Below are 6,313 nucleotides of genomic sequence, written 5' to 3' on the forward strand. Positions count from 1 at the left end.
ACTGTCCTGGGGATGCTACAATCAGTATAACTATTGATTTTGTGTGTGAAAAAAATAAAAGTGTTTTTTACATCTAAAAACTGTTGTCATCATTATAGCAAGGGGAGCGTGAGGCATGCTGGCTGGTCCCAGCTTGCTGGGTGAGAGCAGCATGCTCTGTGGTGGTCAAGTGCTGGGCAGGGGGAGTGTGCTGGGGAGCGTTGGCAGCATATTGCTCTTCTTTTATGGCAATGGCAATTCTACCAGAAGGAAAGAGCTCAATATACTCTTTGAACATGCCCTTGCTCAGGGCATGTTCTTTGGAGTCTTTGCAGCCTCCTGTCGGGTCTCTTTTCATTGCTGCCACCAGGTAAGCAGCATAGCCAAGAGAATTTTCCACCACCCAATGGAAAGTCTGCCCGCGAAACAGACCAAACTGGATTTTGAAGAAACCCAGCAGGTGTCTTCTGTTGGATGGATCTCCACGGTGCTGGGTTCTGGCTGTTCTGGCCTTGTCCATCACTTCCACTAGGGAAAGAGGTCGAATCCATGGCCTGTCTTTATTATACTTCTTAACCTTTGTTGCTTCCAAAGTGTCTGACAAGCTAACAATACCGTCCCGTTTTCTAAAGCGTGGTTCCATCTAGAGAATAAGAAAATAGTCATATTTAAAAAACTGAGAAATATGTAATTTATAATAAATATTTAATGAACAAGCTGTAAAAGATTACATATTGATTCAAAAACTGTTGACTACATACAATACAAATTAAAGATGAATAGAAACAAGTACAAATTCAAATTATGCATTTAAATGTAATCAATCAGTCGAAATGTATAAATAGCCTATATTTTGTATGAAAAACTCGACCTTCATAATAACTATTTAATAATTTCCTCTCAATTATAGTGTATTAAAGTACCTTATAATGGAAACAGGCCTGCCTACTCAAGTACAAGTATTTCATAATATAAGGTGGTGTTAACTGCATTGTAACAACTGCATTTTAACTTCCCCACTGTCCCCTCCGGACTTTCATTGTTTACAGGTGAGGTTTAGTATTTAAATTAATGGTAAAATAAAAACAGATGTCGTGGTTACAGTCAAGGGCAAGATTTGTTTTGCCCTTGTTTTATTTGTATATCATGCTGTTAAAGCTCGCTTAAAGACTAAATGCACTTTTAAAACACGTCGGTGGCTGCCGGTGACGGACAATAAAAGAAGCTCCACTCGCTCGCTCGTTCGGCTCGCTCGCTCCCGTCTGGTCCCGTCCCGTCCGAGATTCTCTCTAGCTCGTAGTTATGTTAGTCCTTAACTTAAGCTGGGTCATGTCATAAACAGGAATTTTATTTAGCCAGATATGTCAACATTAAATAGACGAAACATGTACATAATAATCCGCTACCGGTAAACATCACATACATGGAAAGGTTACGGCGGGACATGTCCCGTTCGCTAGTCATTAGTAAAATGTCCCCGTGCAACATGTTGTTTAGTTAACATATATCTATACATCTAATATGACAGTTTATAAGCATTGACAACACAGTTAAAGGATGATGTACTTACTTTCGTGATGTTGGGAAAAAGTGAATCTCTCGCTCGCGGCGTCCGCATAGTAGCCCCCGCCTACAGAGAAGCTGATTGGTCAATTCTTGGTTGCTGCGGGAGCAATTCTTGGTAGCAATACGGCCGCTGATTGGCCAGAGCTCTCAATTCTTGGTTGAAACTTGGTAGCAGACGTGAACGTGATTGGCTGTCGCTACCAAGAATGAGCTCGACTCACAGGCGACCGAGAGCGCCACTAACCCTTTGTTTTTTGCTTTCGTAGCAGCTTTTAAACTGTATACAATGAACTAAAAATGCAGTAGGTAGGTTGAAGCAAAAACATAAAAGCAGACTGCAACTGCTGCCGTGACCCGGATTCGAACCGGGGTTGCTGCGGCCACAACGCAGAGTACTAACCACTATACGATCACGGCCACTGTAGTTCTCACAGTATTGCAAACATACCATTGTGAAGGAAAGTACACTTACAAAGGGGGCACCCAGATTTGAACTGGGGACCTCTTGATCTGCAGTCTAATGCTCTACCACTGAGCTATAGCCCCTTTGACTGACAGAGTTCAGACACATATTCATAGGCTGGACATTACTGTAAAGCTCAAATGACCAGAAGTCAAAAGCCCACGTAGGCTAAAAACGAAATATTTCACATTTTCTTGGTTTTATGTTGAAGGGCCATAATAGTGTTGTTCCTCATTTCAAATGTTCATTGACTTTGATGGACTGTTTGTTGAGTACTGTTGGAAATGTTGAAAGCCCATTGACCCATGTCGATCCCTCATTCCAGGTGTACTTTGACGGACATCTTTTTGAGAAGTACATTAGGAAATGAGGAACAATTGATTTACGAAAGTGAGACGAGCTAGCCAGGAGTCGAACCTGGAATCTTCTGATCAGTAGTCAGACGCGTTATCCATTGCGCCACTAACCCTTTGTTTTTTGCTTTCGTAGCAGCTTTTAAACTGTAGAAAATGAACTATAAATGCAGTAGGTAGGTTGAAGCAAAAACATAAAAGCAGACTGCTGCCGTGACCCGGATTCTAACCGGGGTTGCTGCGGCCACAACGCAGAGTACTAACCACTTTACCATCACCGTAGTTCTCACAGTATTGCAAACATACCATTCTGAAGGAAAGTACACTTACAAAGGAGGCACCCAGATTTGAACTGGGGACCTCTTGATCTGCAGTCAAATGCTCTACCACTGAGCTATACCCCCTATAACTGACAGAGTTCAGACACATATTCATAGGCTGGGAATTACTGTAAAGCTCAAATGACCAGAAGTCAAAAGCCCACGAAGGCTAAAAACGAAATATTTCACATTTGCTTGGTTTTATGTTGAAGGGCCATAATAGTGTTGTTCCTCGTTTCAAATGTTCATTGACTTTGATGGACTGTTTGTTGAGAAGTACTGTTGGAAATGTTTAAAGCCCATTGACCCATCATCATGTCAATCCCTCATTCCAGGTGTACTTTGACGGACAGCTTTTTGAGAAGTACATTAGGAAATGAGGAACAATTGATTTACTAAAGTGAATCGAGCTAGCCAGGAGTCGAACATGGAATCTTCTGATCTGTAGTCAGACGCGTTATCCATTGCGCCACTAACCCTCTGTTTTTTGCTTTCGGAGCAGCTTTTAAACTGTAGAAAATGAACTAAAAATGCAGTAGGTAGGTTGAAGCAAAAACATTAAAGTTTTTCTTTACTTTTTCTATTATTTTCTGCTAATTGTCGTTTGCGATCTTGGCGAGTGGTATGAGATATACTGTTTCTATAAAGGTTATCTATAATACCATATTTTAAAGAAAGATATTCTTCATATGTCATGTTATCATGGTCCTCTTTTGTCCTAAAGACCTTACATGGATATGATATAGAGGCGAGCTCTTCTTCGGGAACATCCTCTCCCCTACTTTGTAACATCCAGTCATTAAGCCCATATCCGTTATCCTGGTGATAATAAGGGGAGGCTACATCAGACTTGGTTTTTCTCAGATCCATGGCTCGTTTTTAACCGTCGTCCTTAGTTGTATATGATTTGCTGAGTGGGTGGGACATATTGCGTTGAGTGGGAGGCTTCATCTGTAGAAAGTACTCTGTTTGAGGAGATTTCGTTTGGATTCTGACTGTTAATGGCAGTTTGTCATTTTGAGGGTATTTCAGTGAAACAAGGCTGTTTTGAATATTTGACAGATTTATGCTTAAATTCTCTGGTAAAGTTACTGAAAGATACACTTTGTGTATAAAAAGCTGAAAAGTAGATGGTCTTTGATGTGTGCATACATGACACCTCGTCTTGAGAGTGTCTGCAAGAGTACATCAGGCTCGGCTTTAGTTTACAGCAAACACCCCCCATTGTTTCCTTTCCCCTCTCCCTTTCCTGTAGGGTCGTAAACCCTCCCTTAGACAACAAAGCATCTGTTATCACAGCAAAAGGTTAACCCATTAGATCACACCATTTCCATAACACTTTATATAAAAAAACGATCTAATGAACTTTTAATAAGTTTCATATCTAGGGACAATAAAGCAAAAATGAATTTGCATTTGTTTATCTCTTAGTTTTTTTGTTTTGTTTTTTTGTAGCACAACGAGTCTGTCTTCCAGCTGGCTGGACCCACACCTTGCCTGAAGTGGATCAGAGGTGGATATCAAAGGCTCTGTTTAAGTGGAACGCAAAGGGGCATCCTGAGCTGGATAGCAGGGTGGACACACGTTGGTGGTATCCCCCCCAGGTGCCACTGAGGACCAGCAAATCTCCTGCTCAGGAAAATTACTTTGGTCATCCCCTCCTGCTGTGGATGCCACGAAAGCTGTGGCAAGTAATGCTGACCTGTCCGCATCCAGATTGCAACAAAGACCCTTTGACCTCAGCTGGCCTACATCAGAAGATCAGGCAGGTGGTGGCTGTTGGAAAGATTTACTTTGTTGCATCTGAGTACCTGGCCTGCCCAAGGTGCAAGAGGAAGGTCATCAGCTGGAGCCACGGCCTCATCTCTCAGCTGGACATTGGACACAGGGTGCAGTTCCCTTGCATCCTGACATCTAAACTTGCATGTGACTTTGAGGTTGCAAGTTTGATGCGTCAGCGAGGGCTGGGAAACAGCAGCAGCCAGATCCAGCAGAAGCTGCAGGAGCGTCATGCTGAGGTGTGGATGCAGAAGACAGTCCAGTACCTGCAGGATTGTAAAGGAATTGCCAGTGCTGTTACATCAGGCCTGATTCTGCCCGTGACCTTTGATCCTGTACCTGCCATGCCTCCTGTCCCGAAGCACCGTTGGCTGATGCAAGTTTATGCCCAGGATGTCCTGCAAAGGCTAGATGAAATCAAGGCCACCATCACTTCCCATTACGGTCGGATCCTGAAGATGGATTCAACCTTAGGTGGCCCGTAAGCTAGCGGGAAAAAGCTACGGCACCGTTACCTGGGCAACCAACGTTGGTAATGAGCATGGACAGGTCATCATGTCGGTGCTCACATCCAGCGAGGGCTATGGTCTTGGTCCTATGGTTGAAGGACTCATCAAAAGATACAGAATGGCTGGGGTGGCTCCTCCTGAAGTGCTATATGTGGACCGAGACTGCTGTGGAAACACTCTTCAAAGGAGGATGTTTGAAGAGTGGAACAACATGACAATCCGGTTAGCCATCTGGCACTTCATGCGCAGATTTGCTACGGGTTGCAGCACAGACTCCCACCAGCTGTATGCCACTTTTATGAGTCGCCTCAGCCACTGTATTTTCATGTGGGACCAGGACGACCTGAAGGCCGTGAAGGATGCAAAGCGTGCAGAGCTAGAAGCTGGAGGGAGACATCCATCCGAGGCTGATGTGCTTCACTCTGTCAGCAGAAGTGAGCTAGCTCTGCATTGCCGGAGAATCACCCGCGGCACAGAGGAGACCCAGGGTCAGATTCATAGGCTCATCCAGGCCTTTGATGGAGATGCTGGTCGGGACTCTCTGGGAGTGCCACTCATCAACTCGGCCCGGATGAGTGAAATCCTCAAGTCCCAGTGGAAGCATGTGGCCTGCATCCAGGATCCTCCAGGTGTGCAGCTCTACGCACAAACTGGCTCCAGTGTGAAGGGAGGGCACCGCCTGCCAACATACCGCTGTGCCAGAGGCTCTACTTCACTGGAGTCATTTCACCTGCACCTGAACCGGTTCATCCCAGGTAAATATGTGTTTCCCTTTTCTCATCCTATGGTTAGATTCATCACCATTGGATTGGAATAAATAACAGCTGTGTTTTTATCTATACAAATGTTGAAATGATCTGAAATAAAAACACGATACATTTCAAAATGTACTTTACAGGTACTCTGGCAAGTGACACCTTTTTCCAAGCCTATCTTTTGGATGGACTGGCACGCTGGAATGAGGACCGGGTTGTGGCAGCAACCAGGGACGAGCAGCAGCATCCACACTGCTACAATCACCTTCTTCGCCATGCGGTGAATACTCTGGCAGAGGAGGTTCTAGGCAAGAAGATCATCCCTTATGTTGGGCCACGAAAATACACTGGTAGATATATATTTTATTTGCTTGTAGTATACTTTTATCACTTGCATTATGTTTTCTAATTGATATGCAAATAACATCATCTAAATACCAAGAGTAATTAGATGAAGTCATTTATATTTAAAATGATATTATATATATGATGGTGTATTATGTAATTGTATTTTTATTTGATTTGAAAGGGGAACTGATTGGAGTGGAGTACCTTTACCAGCAAACTGGTCAAGTTCTTCAGGACTACA

The 6,313-nt window shown here is 43.6% G+C and overlaps 5 non-coding genes across 5 annotated transcripts; all 5 read right to left on the minus strand.

Annotated features, from left to right (window-relative positions):
- Positions 1–1,890: 1,890 nt before the first annotated feature.
- Positions 1,891–1,962, minus strand: trnah-gug (transfer RNA histidin (anticodon GUG)). Its single transcript has one exon. It is a non-coding gene; the product is annotated as a tRNA-His (tRNA).
- A 57-nt stretch (positions 1,963–2,019) lies between these two features.
- On the minus strand, positions 2,020–2,091 carry trnac-gca (transfer RNA cysteine (anticodon GCA)). Its single transcript has one exon. It is a non-coding gene; the product is annotated as a tRNA-Cys (tRNA).
- Positions 2,092–2,404: 313 nt separating this feature from the next.
- Positions 2,405–2,477, minus strand: trnas-acu (transfer RNA serine (anticodon ACU)). Its single transcript has one exon. It is a non-coding gene; the product is annotated as a tRNA-Ser (tRNA).
- A 216-nt stretch (positions 2,478–2,693) lies between these two features.
- Positions 2,694–2,765, minus strand: trnac-gca (transfer RNA cysteine (anticodon GCA)). The gene has a single exon. It is a non-coding gene; the product is annotated as a tRNA-Cys (tRNA).
- A 322-nt stretch (positions 2,766–3,087) lies between these two features.
- Positions 3,088–3,160, minus strand: trnac-aca (transfer RNA cysteine (anticodon ACA)). Its single transcript has one exon. It is a non-coding gene; the product is annotated as a tRNA-Cys (tRNA).
- Positions 3,161–6,313: the final 3,153 nt, after the last annotated feature.

The sequence above is a fragment of the Pseudochaenichthys georgianus genome, unplaced genomic scaffold (assembly GCF_902827115.2).
Source record: "Pseudochaenichthys georgianus unplaced genomic scaffold, fPseGeo1.2 scaffold_601_arrow_ctg1, whole genome shotgun sequence".
In the NCBI taxonomy this organism is placed as follows: Eukaryota; Metazoa; Chordata; class Actinopteri; order Perciformes; family Channichthyidae; genus Pseudochaenichthys; species Pseudochaenichthys georgianus.